At 37.7% G+C, this 23,306-nt stretch overlaps 1 long non-coding RNA gene across 1 annotated transcript; it reads left to right on the top strand.

Moving 5' to 3' along the window:
• The first annotated feature begins 9,526 nt into the window (after positions 1-9,526).
• On the top strand, positions 9,527-16,848 carry LOC120314255. The gene is made up of 4 exons (XR_005558385.1): positions 9,527-10,669; positions 13,043-13,304; positions 15,779-15,936; positions 16,172-16,848. It is a non-coding gene; the product is annotated as an uncharacterized LOC120314255 (long non-coding RNA).
• The last annotated feature ends 6,458 nt before the right edge of the window (positions 16,849-23,306 follow it).

The raw sequence follows: 23,306 nt of genomic DNA, 5'->3' as shown, positions 1-23,306 counted from the left end.
GGTGATCAAGGAAATTAACATTATGGAGGAATCTAAGTTTGAAAATAGCAAACAATCATAACCAGGGCATCCATACTGTAGATCAATCAATTAATTAGACCTATTGATGCAGTTTTGTAGAGAATAAGGGAGATGACTTTGATAGAGATAGGTGAGATGTTTTACCAAAGTAAAACCATAGCTTAAAGCTCAAACAAGTAGAAAGTACTTGGAAGCAGATCAGATAGACACCTCCCTAATTCACCTTAAGAAGGAGTAAGAGGAGGTATAGGACAATCAGACTTGCAAAATTCTGTTATTATAGCCAGTCTCAATAAAAGCCATTTTAGTCTTCCTGTGGAATTAATTCCTGGCCTAGTCTACAGTACTTGGGCTGAGAGGTTCGTTATTTGAGGAGTAGCCTTTGCCAAAAAAGTGTGGAATCTTCAGGGTTTTTTTTAAAAAAGTTGGACACTTAAACATGCCCCTAGCATTAAAAAAACAACAATATATATATAATATATAAATACCGGCTAATTCTAAATTGAAAAGACCTTCATCAAATATATAATGGGCAAGGAACTCTTCTCTCATTCAACATTTGAACAAGCATTTCACTATTGGAAATCTCACCAGGAGGACTCTTTAGCGATTAGGATGGATATACCAGTTCATACACTTAATTTCTGATTTTTCATTGTTAAAAAAACCAAGCTGGATATTAAAATTTAACTGAATAATATTATAATATTATATGAAAACATGTATAACATTTGTTTGATTTAACACATTAGTCCTTGGCGGAAAGTTTCCTTTTTACATACCATTAAAATGTTAAATAAATAAACAGTATAACCCCACTGGTCTGTTTGTTCTTCTCCCTTATTGTTTTCTTTGATTCATTTCAGCTTATAACCTGGCTTGAAACTAAATTGTAACAAAAAACACATGTTTTTTTTATTATTATTCCCAAAGGACTTGCATTCAAGGTAATGTAGTGTTTAGACTACAGTGTTTAGAGAATAATTTGGAATGAAAACTAATGATAATGATCCAGTAATAAAAATTGCTTTTTGGACTGGAAACAAATCAATCTATTCTTACTTTGCTTAAACTTTAGCCATTTCCAATGTGGATAGACAACAAAACCCTATTAGTTCATTCTTCTGTTTCCTCAGTGACCAGCACGATGCCTATGAAGATATGAGAATAATAGCACTTTCTCCTGATTTTTCTCTGAAATTGCTGAGAAATCTCATACCTTCTTACCTTCCTCACCTATCAATAGTGACAAAACATTCATGACTAATAGCCACAATCATCTTACCCTTCATAACACTGACATTCTCTTATAAAGATGTCTGTTATTAAACTTTAATATAGGACATATTAAATATGTTTAATATAGGAAATTAATATAGAACTAAGATATACTAGGTTCTCTGGTAAGCGTACATACAGTAGGATAAAGCGTATCTAGAATTGCCATCTGTTGTTCATTTTTATGAAGCATTAAAGTGGCTTTGTTTCATTGAACTAATCTGTGTATTACAGGGACTGGCATTTCATTTCAGTAGTCAGGGAAGAAGAATAGATGGATTAAAAGCCAAGTCAGGTTTGGTGTTAATGCACAAGTCAATAGAGGAAAACAAATAATTAAAAATCTAATTTGAAAAAAAGAGGAAAGAAGGAAAATACTAGCTTAGGAGATAAAGGTGGGAGATGTGCGATCTTTGAGCAAAAATAGACCAGGACCGTGACCTGTTGATATTGATGGATTTTTCTAAGCAACATACATACAAATTGCATGTGGAACCACCATTTTACTTCCACCAAAACTCACTCTTCAGACATACATATTTTGTGCTCTTAAATAATTAGAGTGTCCCCATTGGAAATATAGCAGTGGCCACAAGCAAGAGCAACATTCCTGTTCTCCTAAGCAGCACTAATCAAATTTAACAAATCTCTTCGACTCCATTCCCTCATACAGACTCAAAACTGGATTGAAACCAGATGAAAAGGGAAATTTCACACACATTCATCATTAGTTCTGTTCCCATGACACACAAACAACCCAGCTATCCCTTCTCCCAGTCAGTAAATTCTCCATTGTGTACTGTAAGGACATGATCAGAGGCAGATGAATTTTTGACGAGTTGCCCATATTTACAGACTGTTGAAAAGGAGTTTAGAAGACTATCTCTTCCTGCCCCTTTCCCTCCTTTTTCCCCTCCCCCCAAGTCAGAGGTGCAGGTGATCCATATTTCTATTATTATATAAAGGACTTCTGCAAAGGTATCTTAATAATCTTTGACCTATTTCTGTTTATTTTTATTCTGCCATGAAAACTGAAACAACCTTAGAGATGGAGCGTTTAGAGAAGTTCTGGGAATGGAGCTTTCCTTAATTTCAGGCAAAAGAAGAATACTTAACTTCAGAACATGACTCCCCATTGGAGTAAATCTTATCCTATGCAAAATCTGACTGTATTTAGGATTAAAACTAACCTCTAAATACCGTATATTTAACATAAATATGCAGAGTATAAAAGATGGCCTTGATGGAAAGACGGATGATCCATTACCAAGGCAATGAACAGATAAATGTAATTCAAACCCATATGAAGAAAGGGATTTATTACAATGTCAAAAACATGCTCCCCTTTACTTCTCATGAAGATAAAGAGGGAGGAGGGGAAGCACATTCAGGCTTTACATTACCCATTATAATAAAAGTAGATTTAGGTCTATGCAATATCCATTTCATGATCTGCTCTATCTTGTAGGGTTGACCTCTACCATACCCTGTGGACACCCCTGTTGGTTGGCCTCTTTACACCCTTCCTAAATTTGGGAAATAGAAATTAGAGGAAAAATAGATCAAGTAGGATTGTTTTAACATAGTCACCAACATCTTTTGACAAACTAGAGCTCAACAAAGTAGCAGCTGATAATGTGTTAGCTGCATCTTGGCATGGAATGTGAAAAAGGAAGGAAGGAAATATTCTTTTTATGTCCATCTGCTAATGAACCAAAAGCTCCATAGTCAGTATTGCTTGCAGAAAAGAGTCCTTACAATGCAATCTCCAAAGCCACCATTCCAGAAAATACACCAAGGTGCTTTTTCAAGATGCAGCTGGACTTTCTAGTTTTTCTTTGAAGATGTTTCGCTTCTCATCCAAGAAGCAAAACGTCTTCAAAAAAAAAAAAAAAAAGAAAGAAAGAAAGAAAAGAAAGAAACCCAGAAAGTCCAATTGCCTCTTGAAAAAGAACCTTTGGGATAACCATGACCTGGATGATTGAGAATCTCCATAGACATTCCAGAAAATATCAATCTATCAAATATCCAGATATCTGTGCTGTATTGCCAGCTAATTATACCAAATATATAAGTTGAAGAAAGATGGTGATGATTAAGAGGCTGTAATGCACAATAAGTTCACAAAAATAATTCTTCACTTCTAGGAAGACATAATTCCTTCATCACATGCCATTTCTGTTCATAAAATCCAATTCCACTCCAGCCATGCATCCTACTTGGCAGACAGGTGAAACTATATTGCCATGACTACCCTTCTTGGACAACAGAAATATGGATCACCACTAGATGGAAACAAAGAGTATGATTCCATTGGCACAATGGATGGGTATAGAATGCCCACCCCATGAGGATGCTGCAATTGTGGTAAGTGTGAAAAATGGTCATAAGTCACTTTTTTCAGTGCCATTGTAACTTCAAATGGTCACTAAATGAATGGTTGTAAATTGAGGACTACAAAAACAACTTGATGGCACATAATTAATCAGATGCATTGAAGATTTCCTGGGAGATATTCCAATCTGGCTCAGTTTGCTATTTCTCTTCCCTTTCTTTCCCACCATTGCATTTAAATAAATATCAATCACTTTTGAACAGCTGACACATTGGAGTCCTTTGCAGTGCACAGGGCTCATGGGAAAGTAGATAAGGATTAGATTTTTGTGAAGGCCCAAACCAGAACAGGTCTGCTTGCTCCATTCTAAAGAAAAGACAATCTGTTCTGCATTAAGTCATGATCCAGACTTCAGATACTCACTAGTACTCTTTCTCTGTATTTCACAGTGACTATAAAAACACATTTGTATGCTGGGTGGATATAAAATGCTAAGTAGCGTACAGCCCCTCCCCGTTTGACAAATAAGTAAATGCAAGTTTTTGAGGATCTAAAGTGATTGACTGTGTTGTGTACAGTTTCACAATTCTGTTGCAATTTTGAAATGCTTGCTGATTGAATGCAGCTTCACTTGGTACTTTGGTTTGACCTTGTAGAAAGCTCAGTGAAGGCAGCAAAATGTTGATGGATAACAAACAAAATGCACAGCCAGTCAAATGTAACAAAAATATTTATTTTGCCAGGCAACTATGAAAAACAAGAAGTCAAGCTTGAGACTGATAAAGGCATGGTCTAGATCAGGGGTAGGCAACCTCGGCTCTTTTATGACTCATGGACTTCAACTCCCAGAATTCCCAAGTCAGCATGGCTGACTCAGGAATTCTGGGAGTTGAAGTCCATGAATCATAAAAGAGCCGAGGTTGCCTATCCCTGGTCTAGATGTATCCGTTTGAATGAAGGGACAGTTGAATTTTATCCAAGAGCATTAAGGGAACTTGCTGATGGTTTGGCCATAGCTTTATGCATCATCTTTGAGAAATCCCAAGGAACTAATGAAGAACCAGATAAATGGACAAGAACAAATGTCTTCACAATGGTAGAAAAGGATTGGAAGCACTACCGATCTCAAAGCAGATTCTAAAGAGATGGAGCTTGAAAACAATATGATGATTAACAGAAATAAATGCTGATTTGTCACAAAGAATTCTAGCCAGGCTAACCTTATCTCATATTTTTGACTGGGCAACTTCCTTAATAGATTGCACAATTACTGCAGTCTTTTTTGTTTGACAAAAGATATCATGATGTTTTGATTAGTAAATTCATTAAATGTGGTCAAATGGCATGACAGCTAAGTGGATACATCTCTGTTTCAAAACATCATAGTCAAATTTTGCTCATCACTAGTTCTCCATCGAAGAGAGATTGACCACAACATTACCACAATATTTGGTCCTTGGCCCTTGGATGAATATGGAGAGGAAGTGCTAATCAGAGGTAGATGACACATAATGAATATGGATGGCCAGTCTCTTAAAAGATAGAAAAAGAAAACCAAACAGTTCATCAGTAGAACCAGTTATCCAGAGAACTGAACACATTCATTGGGATGCATTTGATTAGAGCCTAGGGATCCATCTGTCTGGGATGCTTCACAATTGCCTTCCTGCCCTGAGTAGGAGGTTGGATTCAGTGGCCTAAATGCTCTTTACCAACTCTATGATTTTTAGGTTTTCTAAACAGAAAATCCAAAACTTCTATCTGATTCTCAGTCGGGCCAGCCGCAAAATCTGCAAGCAATAATCCTTCCCTGCAATTAGCTGCTGACATCTGACATCTGATACTCAGAGAAGAAACAAATAATCTCCAAAATGGAAAAGTTTTATACATTTTCTTTGGCCATGATTATTGCCTTTTCGACTCCGAAAGGGTGGGTGGAAGGGGAAGGCTTTTTTTTTTTCAGGATTTTTTAAAAAAATGTATCATTATTTTCAATACAATTAGATTCCATTCACCTTTTCTTTCGGTGACATGATTACATCTCCTAAAGGATGTCTTACAACAGAGAAAAATTTATAGGAGAAGGGGCTTTATTAAGCTGCAGTTGCCATACCATGAAAGTTATGGGGGGAGGGGGAAATAACAAGATATGTATATAGGAAAATAAATAAAATTTGTGGTATTCAATTATGATTGAATATGAACATGGAACAACTCAAAAAATGCAAAGGAGTTTAGATTATGTGAGAATCAATAGCAAAATCTGTATGCCATCTCCATCTTCCTATCTTCTAAGATTTGCCATTCTAAGAAAAGAGCTACATGAAGCTTCTTGTATGAGAAGCAAAACATCTTCAAAGAAAAACAAAAAAGTCCAGTTGCCTCATGAAAAAGCACCTTTGGGATAGCTGCATGAATACTTTGCCTGGTTTGTTTGAAACCCAGTGTGAGATAATAGTTGAAATGATAGACTGAAACCAGGGGGGACTCAGGTCCATAGCTCCACTCAAGCATATGAGGACAAAAATGATCTGATAATACAAACTATTTCACAAGATTGTTATTTGAAGACTGAAGGAGAGGAACCCCTCTTTGAGTTCCTAGGGGAAAGGTATATGGATGTCATAATAAATAGCAGGAAAGATCAAACAAATTTCCTGCCACTCAAGTAGGGAAGGTATGTTACGAAACCCATCAGTTAAGGAATTTTGACTCGTGGAGTTCAGTGCCATTGTCCTCACCTTCTGGAAAACCTTCTCTTCAGAGGTGAGGCAGGCCTCCACTATCCTGGCCTTTTGAAGGAATCTAAAAACCAGGCTCTGCCAACTCACCTGGAGATCACTGAGCAGCATGAAACCCAAGGGTTGGTTGATGCCTCCTCCCACTTTTTAATTTTTATCTTAATTTATTCTTACTTTTGTCCGGCTCTTTTGTTAATGCATTTTACATGGTTTTGAGGTCTTTTATGTTTTTTAATTGCACACCACACTGAATCACTCTGTAATTCAACAAATAAATGAATAAGCACAAGAAGAAAATTATTATACCGAGACTTCTACTTATATCAATTGAGCATGTTGAAAACCTCCTTATGGATCTTGTCTTTTAGGGCTAGTGCACACGTGGATTCGGGAGCAGGGCTAACATGCACTTCATTTTTTTCCATTCTCAGTTTAGTTTATCCACATGTATTCAGGAAAGCAGGAAAGCCTAATTTATATCACCTATAATAGAAAACTTTTAATTTAGCAGAAGCAGAACCAACTGTTGCATATGATGGAGCTGGGAAAAAGTAATGCTTTGGAAACTAACCACCACATTTCTGGGAGCTCCAATTTCTAAAGTGGAAGGAGACATTTTCCAACAATTTCATGGATAGGACTCCTAGTATCACTATTGGAAAAGTCAAATGGGAGAGGTTTTTGGTTGATGTCCTTTGGGATTTAATAGAAACAAAGCAGGAGGCCACTGTGGACATCGCTGCATAAAGAAAGGCAAGATAGTTACATACTGTACATTGGCACCTTACAGCTGAATAAATGCAAAAATACTGCCCTTTTCTCATGAGAACCTCTGGAATGTTATTCTCCTTTGAGAGAATTTCTAAAGCAAATCCTCTTTTATCAAATTGACTGAGAAAACACAAAGATTTTCTACTACCAATAGAAGAGAATATTTGTACATCAGTGCACTGATATACACAGTGATATTCTGATATTCTGTGTATATCCGTGCACTGATGATGTTATCTAGTTTTGCAATGAAACGTCTGCAAGAAAGCTCAGAGAGCCCCAAGGATCTCACAGAATTTTTAGAGCTTACAGTTGCTTTGAGCATTACAAAGATAACAGAATACGTTCTTTGAATATGGTCAAGCAATCCTATTGGGAATAGAATGGGAAATTCAGAATGTGGACTCAAATCTTATCATTCCTCATGAAGCAAGTTTGATTATGAAAGTCTACAGATGTTTAAAAGGAGACAGGTTTGGCCAGCTGCCATACAGTTTTAGAAATGAGTAGAAGGCAGAGCCAACCCTTGAATCTCTCAACAGAAACAGCCACAGTGAAATGTGTCATCCCATTTGGCCTGCTTTTATATATTCTGCTGGATTATGAGCGCCTTCTTAGAAAAAAAATATGCTGAAGAGTGTTCACTGTCTTTGGCCTTCTAAGTACATTTGCTGAAGTTGGATGTTTGTAATTCTAGCAGCAGTAAAAAAAAAATCACTGAAAACTGAAGAAATGAGCTTTTCACTGTGATTATTTCAAGGCAGAAGACAAGAATTGTCTTGGTAAATAGGAGATCTTAGTATGACATGAGTTGTCACAAGCAACAGTCTATTTTACTGCTAGAGCATATCCCTAAAGTGTTTAACATCACCTCATTTATTTCCTCCGCTTCCAATCACACACTATTTATATTTAATGTATATATCCTTGCTCTCATCATCATGGTCTTTGTAATGTCAACTAATTTTTCTGAAGCTGCCCTTGGTATGCAAATAACAAAAAAGAAAAACAAAAAAGCCTCTTATGCAAGGCAAGGCTATCATGGCACCCCTCTAAATTAAGACAGAAAGACTGGGCTTTTTAGTTAAGAAATGCTTTATGCAACAATTCTTTTTTTTTTTTCATCAAGAAATGAGAATTGAAAAAAAAATAGTGTTGGGCATTTCAGCTTTGGCATCAAACCCAGTGTTCAGAAAGTTCATAATTCTGTACAAAGTACAACCTGGAATACAATATTTCAACAAGAATCTCCAGCTCTTCATTGGAGGAAGTACATTTAAGGCTGTAATTTTCAAAAAAATATTGCTACCTAGGTACATCTCACTGTTGTTAAGAATTCAATCTACAGTCTCCTTGAAGTCGCTGTATATCTCACTATACTGTATATTCTTCCACATGCCCCATTCTATTCATCTAGTGCAGGGAGTAGGCAACCTTGGCTCTTTTATGACTCGTGGACTTCAACTCCCAGAATTCCTGAGCCAGCTGGCTCAGGAATTGTGGGAGTTGAAGACCATGAGTCATAAAAGAGCCAAGGTTGCCTACTCCTAATCTAGTGGCTGTTTTGCAGCTGCAGCATTTCCATTCTGGGGTCAACATCTTTCATGACTGACTTGGTGCTACAGGCCCTGATCACTACTGGTGGTATGAAAGAGTTAAATTAAATGGAAGATGATGCAGAAGCTTATTATTTTTGCGATCTTCAAAGCTGAGCTGGAGGAGCTTCAGGTGTGGTTTTTCTATTGATGTGGTTTATACACAGGCAATACCATTGGATTTAGCAGAATATAAGCATTAAGCCTAACGTTATCCTCCACAGTACTCCAGCCATGAGGGTGGGTGAGGAAATGGTTGGGGGATCAGTGATTACAGTCCTAATATCCTGTAGCACTAAAAGATTTAGTCACCGCCCAGCTCTGGACCAAGCAACCCCTAATATCAGCCTCTTTGTCTGCCATGTGGACAGTCTCTCATTCTCTGAAGGAAGCCAGTCTTTTACATTCCATTGTGTGTATGTTTCCATTTGTTTAACAGTTCTGAACATTTCAGCAATGATAAAGACACAAAGAGGTTTCCGGATTCCCCACCCCACCCCCCCACTCCGCCTCAACTTTAAGTCCTGGCAGGACATTCAGTGGACAGAAAGATAACAGCAGTGTGGGAGGGGGGAGTAAAAGAGACTTGCCTCAACTAATACTTCTGTGCCTTGATTTTAAACAGTAGAAGAATAGGAGGAAGCAGTCTCTGAAAGACCATAGAAGGTAATTTTCTATTAATAGCACCATTTACAAGTGCTGCTGAAGGAAGTCAGACAGAGCTGAATCTCCAAGTCCTGTCATTTTCAGATTGTATCAGTGCTGACTGGGATGCAGAATTCCTTGTTCTAAATGTTCTTGCATGGAATGGATACATTTATAATGCCGTGAGATCATTCTGATTGCTGGGACGTGCTGAGAATTGATTTAAGAAATGGACCTCTAGAGGAATGGCAGCCTAGAGAAGCCTGCCTTTTGATTTAAATCAACTTGTGGAGATTTTTTTCTGAGTGCCTCCACCATCTAGGCAGGCCAGATATTGAAGAGACTACAGTTTTCTAGGCATGGGAGGAAATGTTAGGTTGTCTTCTTTACACCTATAAAAGTAACAGAGGTCCCAGTTTCTTTTGCATCTGCTGCTCCTATTTTTTTTCATGACAACAAAAACTTCATTATGGGATGATCTTTCCAGAGAGCCTGATATGCTGCAAAATGCTACCATCCTTAGTCATTGGACAAGTCCTTATGTGATTTGTACAAAAGAATTTTCAACTAGAAAACTAGAGCAAGTGGATGAATTTGTGTAACTTGGCAGAATGTTTATTAAAGATGGGAAAACAGATGGAGAAATGCTAGTAAAAATCCAATGGTAGTATATAGTCTAACAAAAGGAAGGAATATTTGTATAAAAAAATAAAACTGCTTATGTATAAGAGAAACGTTATCATTTAATAAGAAAATTAGCATTCAGTATATCAGAAAAAATAACAAAATGGGATACTTACGAATGCTAATTAAATACAAAAACAAATGGCAACTATATGAGTGAAGTATATCGAAATGGTTTGATCATACAGGGAAATAATGAACTAGGAATGAATAGCTAAACAAATCAGTGGAAGAAGAATGAGTGGATTAAGACGAAGGGGAAAATTGAAAAGATTATAGTTAGAGGTAATAGATGAGCTCCTCCATAAGAGGCAAATAGCAATGCATGAAGTGATGTATGGATGGAAGCAAAAGGTTGGTTGGTGTTTTGTTTTTTTTTTCAAAAATGGGAAGGTATAGAGAGTTTTCATGAATGGTGCTGATATAAATTAGATCTTTCTTTTTCTCCCCTTCAATCATGTCCATTTCTCGGAGATTGCCTGGACAAGTCCCTGCACTTTCCCTGATAAGGTTTTCAAGAAGAGCTTTGCCATTGTCTTCTTCCTTGGGCTGAGACAGAGTGATGAGACCAAGATCACCCAGCTGGTTTTGTACCTAAGGTAGGTCTAAAACTTACATTGCCACACAACAGGGATTACTTAAAAATTGGGGTTTGGAGTGAGGAAAACTAAATTTCACCAGACTCAAGGAAGGAGCCTCTTGCTCTGGACATGCCTCTGATGAAAAAAATAGGAAGGAAGTAGAGTTAGGGGCAGCTAGGGACAATTGTCTTGACATGACTGATTTCAGAAATGGTGGAGCTAGTGATTCCAAGTTGGCTGAAGCATATCCAACAAGCCCCCCCTCTCACCCCGAGACTCCTGGAGCACTTCTGTAGTTCCCATCTTCAAAAAAGGAGAAAAAAAACAGATCCAGGAAACTACAGACTTATCCGCCTGACCTCAATACCTGGGAAGATCTTGAAAAAGATAATCAAGTATCGAATCAGCAAATACCTAGAGGCAGTGGTAGGATTCAAATATGTGAACAACCGGTTCTCTGTGGGAATGCCGCTTATGGAAGTCCATTCTGGGCCTGGGCAACAAAAAATTAGCTACTGGTTCTGCAAAAGTGGTATGAACCGGTTGAATCCCACCACTGCCTAGAGGCAAACAAAGTCATTACCAAAAGCCAACATGGGTTTGTCAAAAACAGATCATGCCAGACAAATATTATTGTATTCTTTGACCAGGTAATAAAATTAGTGGACCAGAGGAATGCTGTGGATATAATTTACTTGGACTTCAGTAAGGCATTTGATAAAGTAGATTACAACCTACTACTTGATAAGATAGAAAAATGGGGGTTAGACAGCATCACCACCAGATGGATTCGTAGCTGGCTGACCAGCCGTACTCAGGGTGTGGTCCTCAATGGAACTGCATTTACATGGAGAGAAGTGTAGCGGGATGCCCCAGGGCTCTGTTCTGGGCCCAGGGTTCTTCAACATCTTTATCAATGATTTGGATGAGGGGATAGATAGGGAACTCATCAAATTCGCAGATGACACCAAGCTGGCAGGAATAGCCAGCACTCCAGAAGATAGGCTTAAGATACAGAAGGATCTTGACAAACTTGAACATTGGGCGCTATCTAACAAAATGAAATTCAATGGTGAAAAAAGTAAGGTTCTACATTTAGGCAAGAAAAACCAAATGCACAGATATAGTATAGCTGGTACCTTGCTCAATAGTAGCAACTGTGAGAGGGATCTTGGAGTCCTAGTAGACAATCACTTAAATATGAGCCAACATGTGCTGCAGCTGTCAAAAAAGCCAACATAGTGCTAGGTTGCTTTAACAGAGGGATAGAAACAAGATCACGTGAAGTGTTAATACCACTTTACAATGCCTTGGTAAGGTCACACTTGGAATACTGCATCCAGTTTTGGTCACCATGATGTACAAAAGATGTTGAGACTCTAGAAAGAGTACAGAGAAGAGCAACAAAGATGGTCAGGGGACTGGAGGCTAAAACATAAGGAACGGTTGCTGGAATTGGGAATGTCTAGTCTAATGAAGAGTAGGATGAGGGGTGACATGATATCAGTGTTCCAATATCTCAGAGGCTGCCACAAAGAAGAGGGAGTCAAGCTATTCTCCAAAGCTCCTGAAGGCAGGACAAGAAGTAACAGATGGAAACTAACCAAAGAGAGAAGCAACCTAGAATTAAGGAGAAATTTTCTGATAGTTAGAAGAATTAATCAGTGGAAGAATCTGCCTCCAGAAGCTTTGAATGCTCCAACACTGGAAGTTTTTAAGACGAGACTGGACAGCCATTTGTCTGAAATGGTATAGGGTTTCCTGCCTTAGCAGGCAGTTGGATTAGATGACCTCCAAGGTCCCTTCCAACTTCATTATTATTGTTATTGTTATTACTCCTTGCTTGTACCCCATTCAACTCTGAAATTCATCCACCCAGTCCTAGGCAGAGGCACAATAAAGATACAACAGTGAGGAGTTGAGATTTGTCAAAAAACAAGCCAAAGAAAGAACAGACTCTAATGAGTAACGTGTCTCAGCTGCACATTTGGGTGGAGGCTTAGTCTAGCCAATTTATTGGCCTCACTCCCTGGGAGAAAACACTGAGAACAATTTTTGTGTATATCATGCTTAGAACTCTAGATTCCACCTCTCCTATCTTTTTTCATGGATTCTTTGCTTATTGGGTTCCAAATCTTGGACCATGTTTACTGTTGCCATCTTAAAATATAAGTAATAAATAATATTGTTTTTCTAAAACTTCTGCCTGTACTTTACCTATCACATGAGTGTAATCAGGATCCAGCTTTTTCTCTTCTGACTAGCAGTCACTAAACCTGGCATAGAATACTTTACATAGGAATAAAGCCACACCTTTTCTCATTGTACAGTATATGACAATAAGCTTCCTATCTTCATTTTGGTTTTAATTACACATTGTCCTCTCCCCAGGTCCACAAATCTTCCCACCTGAAAGATATCGGCTCTCCAAAATCTTTGGCTCCAGTTATCAATTATTGTGAGACTGATCTATTGTGATGTGCCAAAAGGTTTTTTGTTCCTACTTTCTCACCTGTCTGGCAAACTTCATGCATCTGGAGTTAAGCTGGGTTTAGTGCTTTGTTTAGCATTATGTTGGTACAAGATACAGTCCATGTTTCTCAAATCATAATAGCCAGCAATAAAAGCAGGCATTTGGGATACTCAGCTATCAGTAAGTCAGAAATATTTTCTCATTTTTATCCTATGTATGCTTTAATACAATATAGGACTTATAGTGTTAATGTTACATTGTAATCCAGTATTATAACAACAAGATATTATCTGGGTTGGCACTGCGGAGTTATTTGTTTAGATTTATCCACTTGACCTTAAATTCTGGGTGCTAAATAAATAAAACTAACAATTAAAACATCGACAAAACACATCACATCAGGAAAAACTCATCTATCCTCATATACATCCTACATTCCCGAAAAACAGGCTCATTACATGTTCTAGCTGAGAGCAAGTAAAATAAATAGAGCAGAAGACCTAGCTATTGTATCTGGTAGATCTGATCAGCCTGGGCATCTGGTGTCAGCATCTGCAATGGCACCAGCTACACTGTGAAATTCATTCAGAAAGAGGCCTGAGAACAATGGATTATGTGTATGGGCAGCTCAATGCACAGACAGCATAATCATGTCCCTAACAGTGATTTGAGGATCTGCTCAGAAGCAATTTTATAGGGCAACCTCTGGCTGACTTTGTTCTGTGACTGGATGGATAAATAGATAGATAGATATATCAGCTTGCAAGATTTTTCTCATTGTATTTTGCTGATTAAAATCCAAAGGACAGTAAATGGGAGCCTGATGGAAATCCCAAATACTGAATATTTCTTGGAAAATTATTGTAGTTTTATAGCCATGAATGAAAATGACCAATCCATCTGATTATTTCATTTACTAAAGAACCTTAAAGTTCTTTAACAGGGACAATCCCACAGGTGGAAGGAAAGGGCTTACCGTGGGGTTCACCATGGTTCAGTTTCTCTAACTTCATGCTGGGTTTCAAAGATTCTTAGAAATGATATCTGCTATAAGGTCCCACCTCTGCTCTTCATAGGATTGTTCGGTGACATGTTTTGTCATCTGACATTGTCAACCAAACAGATATTAATTTCCATTAACAGAGCCTTTTATTACCTCCAGACATAGTATGGTTAAAAACAATATGGAGTCTGAGGAGAAAGTATAATCTGTAAATAAAATAGTCTATGAAAGCCGTGTGTTTCTCTGGAAAATAAGTAACATTAATTGGTTCATACCAATTTATAGTTTTGTAAATATTATATGGTACATCAACAGCCTGAAAGCAATAAAGAACCCATTCTCTCCTCAGTGTTTTGGGCTGGTTTGCCAGAGATAGTACCTACTTATCACAAGTAACAAAGCTTGTGGCTATTAAATAGTCAGTGTAGCATTATATGGCTGAATTTCCAATTAATCAAATGTCCTGGTTATAAACTAGAACTGACAACCATCTAACCATAAATAATTTTCTGATTTATGCCCACAGATTTAAAGGGGTCGTGGTATCCCTCACTAACACATACTGCCAGAGACAGTCATTGCTCGGCTAGCTGTGCGTTACTTTTGGCTTGCTGTAATCATTTTCTTTCAGACAGTGCTGCTTCCTAGGCTTTGGCATAATGCCGTGCTGTTTTCCAGAAACCATTGTGCAGATAAAAAGAGAATCAGAATTACTGGCCAAGTGTTGAAGAAGAAGAGAAATCAGCAGATCTATTTTTCATGTTGTTGTTTTATAGCAGTGTTTCTCAACCCTGGCAACGTTAAGGTGGCAAGACTTCAACTCCCAGAATTCCCCAGCCAGCAAGCTGGGTATATACAACGTAATCAATCCTATAATTCTGGACAGGCAAAACAATCATTAAGTCTTCATAAAGTTGAGTGACTTATTCTGTAGTGTAAAAATTTGCAGATAGTGATTCCACTTCTCCTTCCAGTTTATTCTAAATATAATAACTGGAAGAAATCACTCAGGAGGTGGAGGGCTTTCTGTCTCATACAGTGTCCTCCAGAGAAACTATTGCTGAAGTTTCATTTATTGCAGCTTTACAGACTTTTATGATTACATTTTTAAAAGCATAAACAGAATAAATACAATAACAGGGATTGGCCCCAAACCTAAGTCCACCATAACAGTTTGCATAATTTCCTGTACTAGATTATTATCCTGCCAATCAGAAAGCTACCAATCCCAAGAATTCTCCATAATCTTTAGACTTCAAATAGGAAATCATATCTATTGGGCATGCCGGCAGTATTATTATTGTTTTTAACTAATAAGATGAATGCAATGTAGATTCATCAGACTGATTAGGTTAGGATTCACTTTTATATTACGTATATTATTGTAATAGTTTTGAAGCCAAGAAGATTCTGTGATTCATACCTTCAGTCCAGGAACAGCAGACCGTAATTATTTTCTTAGCTGTTTAGGCTAGTTTATGGGCTTCCTTAATACTTTAGTTGATCTCATCAAAATTACTTCTGTCTGCCATTTACCTTAGATTAACAACTGAGAAATATGCAATGGGGTAAACATAGTTTTGAAGTGTACTGTCTTTTCCAACATTACTTTTTTTTTAACTTTGACAATTCATTCTTTTGCATGTTTCAGAACATATTTCTTGAAGCCCGATACCAAGATTTAGTTTACTTATACTGTAGAAACGGTTGAGAGGTAGCCTGTTGTGGTATCACAAGGGATTTCCTGTCAGGACTGGAGGAACGGGATTTATACCACCTAAGCTGAGGGTACTTGCCCCCTGCCTCCAGGTAATTCTAATGATTTTGCTTTCATGGACTCTCTTCACCTAGCAAAACATTTAAAATTATTTCCAGATTTGTTAATATAAAACTTGTCTAGCTTTGTCTCTTTTCCTTTTTCCTCCTATCAAGAGACTTGTGTGTTTAGCCTAAGGATGGAAAGAGGTTTGACTTAACAGCTGGTGTTTATGTTTCTAAAAATGTAGAACCAACAGTAATTATTTGCTTTTTTTCTTCATTCCAGCAACCTTTGGCAGAGTCCACAGTTGCAACCTAACACCACTTCTACACCTGATAGGACCCAACTGGCAGGTCTACAAACTTTCCCCTCATTCAATCTAAACATGTTACAGAGTGTGGGCTTAGCTTGAACCTCAGCCATATTTTCCCCTCTTTTTTTCTTTCTTTTTTTAATATTGCCAGATGAAGAATCCTTGGACAATTCAAAGGCCTGACCCATCTTTCATTTCCAGCTATTTTTGGGGGGAGAATGGTTAGCCATGATTCTGCGGGCTCTTCCCCAAGCACTGGGTTGGGATGTTGGCTGGGTCCAACAAAGATGCAACTGTGCTATAAGTTTGTTATGGCACCTTGACTACTGTATTATGGTTATTGTTTAATTTATTTGAATGTTCCCCCAAAAGAGAGATTGAAAGCATATCAGGCTGTTCATTCTGAGAGGTATGAAAATTATGCATCCCCCCATCTGTCATTTAGAAAGACCTGATTCTTCTAGCAGGCACTGGGCAAGGGAGATTGCTGAACCTGCTGGTATATTTGCGTGACTAAAGATTTTGTCTTCCCCTCCTATAATTATTTTACCATTGATTCTTCTTTTGTTAATTCTGATGGCTTTTTAACCCTGTTTACTTGTCTTCTTGAACTGTTGTGTGAGTAAGCAGCCTTAAAAATCAAATTCATACATTGCTCAATAAAAAAAGTTTAAATCATAAAATCATTGTCTCTTCTGCTGCTGTTTTACCTTCTCCCTTGATGATTCATAAAAAATTAAACAGTAAGTCTCCAGTCATATGACTTAACATCGAAATATACAATGAACCACTCTTCCACTCTTCCAAATGTATTTTTATACCCTATAGTTAGCATTCCTGAGAAGCCTAAAGGAAGAATGGGACATTTCTATTGTCTCATATTTCATTTCCTCTTCCACTCTTCTAGGAAATACATTTGAGTATACATATACACCCTAATGAATAAGGATGTTACTCAAGTTTAAAAGTCTCCTTCTCCCACAGTTTGGCACTTTTAACTAAATTGCAGATTTCCGAGAAAATCTATTAAGAGCTAAGGATGTGAAGGCAATTTCACCTATTTTTGGCATTGTCCACTGCCCAGAGGCCCTTTGTGTCATCTTCAGATTTGATGAACATTCCTTCTAGCTCTTTGCCTAAGTCAGAGGTCCCCAATCTTTTGGGCACCAGAGACCGGTTCCACAAAGAGTGGGTTTTCCACCGATCAGAGGGTGTGTGGTTTTGTGTGCTGCCTGCATCCCGCAGATGGGGCTTTGCTTGTTTGTGCGGACTGGTTGCTGACATGCCGCAGCCCGGTACTGGTCCATGGACCAGGAGTTGGGGAGCTCTGGCCTAAGTCATATATAAATTGCTACTATGTGTGGCTCTGGATAATAATGATAGTTATGATAAGGATGAATTGAGCTACCAAGCATCTCTGTCCCTCTCTCTCTTCTGTACCCGAAAACTTTGCTTGGTGGAGCCATACTCAATACATTTTAGAGTAACCTTCTCAAATTGATGTTGTCCAGATGTGTTAGAACTTTGTTTTTCAGAGGGAATGCCATCTCAACACATCTGGCAAATACCATGCAGAGAAAGCAGCCCTTAAGTGTGTTCATCTTGCAGGAATTTTATTTTCCATCTCCTTTCATTGGCTCCTATTGTGTCATCTATTATTTTTTCCCCCTTACATGCAATTGTTTGTATGAACTTTCCAGTGTTCAATATGCTTTTTTTTTTTTAAGAGTCATGAGTTCATTAACTATATTCTTGGGCATAACCACTGAGTTAAGGCATGTGGCTACTATGACTGTCTACTTCTGCCCTTGTTTATTTAGCATGTTTTTGTTGATGAGATGATAAAAGTACTGTAATTTTAAAATATACACAGATGCTAAATATATATGAGGTGAACACCAGCTGCAGAACAAACTGAAGAGAATACAAAAATATTAGATATTTTTTTCTGAAAGAGCAGATGGCCCAAGCACAATAGTGTTGCTTTGGATTGATGTATGATAAACCAAGTATCATAAAGGGGATAATTAAATAGAAAAGAAGCATTGCTACTCCTCTGGTAGTGTTTTGAAAAAATGTCAGTATTATAGTAAGCTAAAGTAAACAGCTGCTGATACAAGCATTCTCCCTATGAGAACACTTCAAACACTCCAATAAAGTAATATTTTGAAAATAAAGTATCTCAGGTGGTTTCACAATAAACCTCACAGGTAGCTCCATTAAATTACTTGAGAAATTGTTTTAAAAGCTAGTACAGGACACATGTTTATGATTCACTAGCTGAAGCAAAAACACTTCTTGCAAAGAAAAATGACAGTGTGTTTTTTAAAAAGCTAACAAAAGAATGGTACAGAAAATATGAAATAATATAAAATAGAGTGATAATACATAAATTAATCACAGTAGCCTGGAGACAAAAGGGAAATAATATTCAGAAGATATTACTTGATTCCTACAGGGTGGATGTTCATGGAGATGCATTTTTTTTTCCTGATTACACCGGTTTCCAAAGGAGCACTTGATGTATTCAGTATGGCTAATATTGCCAAACTGAAATTCAAACAACCTGCTATAAATGCATCTGTTTTGAATTCGTTTGAATTAGTGAACATTTCAATATTGTTCCAGGTTACAGAAGACAGATGGATCAAGCCTATGCTCTTTTTAGTCCAGCATTCTGTAACTCACAGCAGCCAATAAGATCTATTCATTTGTTTTGTATCCAGAATCCCACCATGAAATGAAACCCTAAACGTATAGATTTTATACATAGAGACCAATCTTAAGGTCACATATAGGAGGTAGCCTTTGTTTGAATAACTTTTCTGACAATTGGAAAACATTTTTGATGTGATATCCTTGTGTTTCATAAGCTTGGAATGGTAAATCTTCCAATATACTTATTATGTTGTTGTTTTTTAAATGAAGGACTTTCAAACTTTCCCCCAAATAGGAAAAAGGACTCTGAAAATCCCATCATTGCCCATATGTACAACATACCCTACTTATTTTACATTCCTGCTTCGCCTGTAGTGATTCTTAGTCTCCCCAAAATGTTAAATGCTAGCCCTGTTTTGGAGTCTGTGGTAGTGCAGCAAACTTTGAAAGAGATGAATATTTGTAGCCTCTCCTATTTATAGTTAAACAATTTATGAGCAAAGGAGAATTAACTGTAGGTCAAGTCAATTCATTATGCCAAAGTAGTGAGCTAATCCAGCTATACAAGGGCAGCATCAAATAGGCTTTATGTGTGACTGAGCAAAGAACAATAGTTGCTGGCAACACTCAGCTATTAAGCACAAGTTTTTAAAATGCTGCAGTAAGGACATTCCCCGGAGGGCCTTGATATTGTTGTCTGAAACGCAAGTGGAAGGCCTCATGCTGCAAAATGCTCTCAGTTGCTTATTCCATCCTGCTTCTTGCTCTTTCATTGCCCAGCACAGGAAAGCAGGAATACACTGCATCATCCACTGTTTTGTTTTTGGTAGCATTGATCAGTCCAATTATTTTCCTGTTTTCTAAATGTAAGCCCTCTGGTTTGTCAGGATGCTATTTGAGTAGCATGTACCCAGCAAATGTAGGTTGTTTCACATTTTTAGGAAATATCTGGCTGTAATTGTAGATATAAGAAATTATTAGTTTACTTAAACTCATAAAACAATGAATTGGGGGGAGCATAATCCATTAAATGCACTATTTGATACAAGCATTGTATAATTTATTTCTGTTATCTATAGCATGACAATCTTATGAACATACTCTCTGTATCAAATATATCATGCACACCTGTATTTAATCCTGTTTATGGCATCGTTTATTTGTGGGACCTCTTACCTTTGATTCAGAAATATTCTTGTGAATTTTGAAGATAAAAATTGTTATTAATAATTATCTTGGCCTGGAATTGCAATCACAAGTCCATTAACCCTTCTGTTTGCTAATGGTACAATCTTTCTATTTGGTAATGCAATTTTGACATAACTGAGAATAGTTGAAACATTGAACAGTGAAGGGTTACCCAAGCTATCCTTGGATCCTGTTGCTAAGATTCCAACCAGTATTAGTAACTGGTTGAAAATTCTTACTTTCTTCTGATGGGTAAATAACACTAAGCAGCCCTTCCTTCCAAATTGTGTGGAAACGATCAGAGATCAGAAAATGAAAGTAATAACAAGAAGAGAATATGGAAGCAATTAATTTTTCCTCTTTTCCAGACAGCTTCATTTGAATGTTTTGTTTTGTAAAAAAAAAAAAAGTTTCATTAAGTATCCAACTTTTCTTGATTTTTTTAAAAAATGTATAATCTTCAGAGCAAACCAAGCATAGTTTATTCTTCAGTTCTATCTTTGGCACTAGAAAGAAATGAAAATTACGTATATTCTATAGATGCAGTCTGCCTGTCATGAATGTGCATAATTTATGCAAAAGCTCTATAGCACTTGCCATTAAATCTTATGTTGAATATTATGTTCTCTGGCTACATTATCATTTCTCCTGTCCTTGATAACATGTCTAATTTTTACCAGGAAAAGTCACTTTGGTAGTTGGAGAAAACAAGCACAAAGGAGAGAGGAAGGGTAAAAAGCTTGTTTTGCTAACGTGGGTGTTTTTTGAGTTGCTTTTGACATGAATGTATAATGATAATGAGGTGAACTTTAGTCAACAAAAAATAAAAGCCTCTAATTTCAGATGCCGGAATGTACATGGAAAAAACTATCAAAGTTGCCGCTAAAGGAACTGAATCAATGTAATAATATCTTGTCTGTGTTGAAGGCAGTCAGCCAACTGATAATTTCTCAATAACTGTAAACTCCTCTTCCTTTTCCTTGCACTAAAGGAGAAAGGTTGAGATTTGTCAGTAATCATTCTTATTCCTTAGTAAATCAAAAAGTGCTAATCTTGGCAGATAGGCAAACAACAGTACTCATTATACGAACTAGAGTCAGAATATTAGACTTATCTTTGGCTTCCTCGGCCTTAGCTAAGCCTCTCTACACTTGGAAATTTAGTATGCAAACGTGCTAAATACAGCAAGACTTCTCAACTAGCAAGAACATATGTGGCACTATTGTTAACTCTGTAAGAACAGGTTTTCTTCAATTTTCTTCTTTTTTTTTTAATCCAAGATTTTTGACTCTGCTGCTCCCTGGGCTGCATATCTGTATTAGTCTGTGGCCTGTTGGGAACCATGCCATATGAGTGGAGGGCGAGTGTGCAAAGCTTCATTTGTACATGCTCGGGAGCTAGGCTGTACATGTGAAACCATCCTCTCCAACTCCCCCCTTGCCATCGCTGTCACTGCTGCTGCTGCTGCCATTCCGTGAGCCAGAAAAATTGGGAACCGCTGTTCTATAAGACCTACAGGCTAGTAGAAGAAAATGTGGCTTGATTAGGAGATTTCACAACAACTGCAAAAGATATTCACACATATAAAAAGAATTCTTGAGAATCAAAATCACTGTAATTGTTATAGACCAGGGCTTTTCAACCAGTTGTACAGGTATCATCTGTGGTACATTGGCACCTGGCAGGTGGTACGTGACCATCCTAGAAAAATGGTAGCAGGGGAAGGGAATGAGCTGGACCGGTGGCAGCACCGCACAAGCTTGAGCGAAAGATGGCTAGAGTTGCAGGGCTGTCAGGGCTCAGTGGAAGCGCCAGGATCAGCGCCAGGCTCCAGCTGGAGCTCGGCGCTGATCCTGGTGCTTCTGCTGAGTCCAGAAGAAGCACCGATCAGCTGGAATGTTGCAGCATCTCCAGGGTCTTGTGATTTATATTCAGATGCTTGGCAACTGATTCATATTTATGACAGTCACAATGTCTCAGGGTCATGTGAAGTGACCAAAACCTGCTGCAACAACCTCGCAGACAGAGGGGAGGGGAACCAAACACTCCCCACCTCACCTCCCCAACAGAAATGCTCACAACAATGAAAACCTCGGACAGAAGGAAGAGCGCCGCCGGGTGGGCAGGCAGGTATCTTGCTCAGCTGTGGCTTGGGGGGCACTTTTTTCAGTGCCATTGTAACTTTGAACAGTCACTAACCAAAGTGTTGTAAGTCGAGGACTACCTGTACTTTATCACTTTTTTCCTTTTTGGGGGGGGGTCATCAAGTTTTTGACAGCTTGCTAGGCGACTGGTGGTACTTGGATATTGCCATATCCTAAAAGTGGTACAATGGGTGAAAAGGTTGAAAAGCCCTGTTATAGACAACATTGCCAAGCTAAATAGTAATTCTGGCATTATTAAATGAGTTGTATGAAGATAAGGAGGGCACTTTGATAATCCAAACTCTCACTCTTTAAGTTTTTAACTATCATATAAATTGGTTGATTTCAGATAAGCTACATCATATTTTTAGACAAAGAGTCAACGAACCTTTACATTTTTTTAAAAAAAAGGACAGCATATAGTATATAAATGAATATACTGCCATTAGCAATACAAGACCTCAAATTACCCATTCCTGGTTTATGGTTATGACCCAATTAATGATGGTTTATTCAACAAGCAATGGCTTGATGCAAGGTGTGGAAGCAATTGATTCTTGGGATAGAGGGGTTAATACCAAAGGCAGCACTATTAAAAATGGATAAATGTGTCAGTTTTAATTTCTTTTTAGTTTCTCATTAGCTACGAAGGATAATTGGAGTGTCAGTTTTGGATGGATGTGATTTGCTGATTAGAATTCTGCTGAAATTGCAGGTGTCTCATTTAATTGGGAGAACTTCTGTGCTAGATATGATTGAAATAAATAACTAATCTACTACATGAATTAGATATCACACCACTAAATTAATACATACATGGGTGCCACATATTTTGCAACAAATACTGAAATGGTTGGGTGGTTGACTTTTGATATTCACGTTGTTCCAAGTCAGCTCAGATTCCTTTTGAATTATATCTCACCATTCTATCTAATTTTTTTTTCAAAAGGGGTCCTTTCAAAAGGGCTGGTCTGATATTTCAAAGCTTTGAACCACAAGAGTGGCAATGATTGCACGGAGCCTTTTCCATTAAACTGCACAGTTAAATGTAGATTTTCAAACATTATATACATATATGGAAAAGATCATCCAATAGCACAGCTGTAACATATTTATA

Source organism: Crotalus tigris, unplaced genomic scaffold (genome assembly GCF_016545835.1).
Source record: "Crotalus tigris isolate CLP2741 ecotype Arizona unplaced genomic scaffold, ASM1654583v1 scf7180000017576.4783729, whole genome shotgun sequence".
Lineage (NCBI taxonomy): Eukaryota > Metazoa > Chordata > Lepidosauria > Squamata > Viperidae > Crotalus > Crotalus tigris.
This window is presented reverse-complemented; position numbering and strand designations above follow the sequence as displayed.